This window comes from Penaeus monodon, chromosome 33 (genome assembly GCF_015228065.2).
Source record: "Penaeus monodon isolate SGIC_2016 chromosome 33, NSTDA_Pmon_1, whole genome shotgun sequence".
NCBI lineage: Eukaryota > Metazoa > Arthropoda > Malacostraca > Decapoda > Penaeidae > Penaeus > Penaeus monodon.
The window spans coordinates 6,245,335-6,245,562 of NC_051418.1; positions in this window are offsets into that span (position 1 = coordinate 6,245,335).

Below are 228 nucleotides of genomic sequence, written 5' to 3' on the forward strand. Positions count from 1 at the left end.
TTTACAAATAGTTTATAAAGGTTAGAAAGTTTTGTAACATGATGCTTTTGTGGTCTTTCTTTATATTGTAAGAAAAAAGATATTTTAAAATAATGTAGAGACTTTATGCCAGAAAAACACATGAAATACGATTTTAGGGATAAAAGCAGGACGGGCGGACGGACGCTGGACCACAAATGAATTTTTATAGAATAAAGTTAAAATCAGTAATACGATGTTTATTTATTG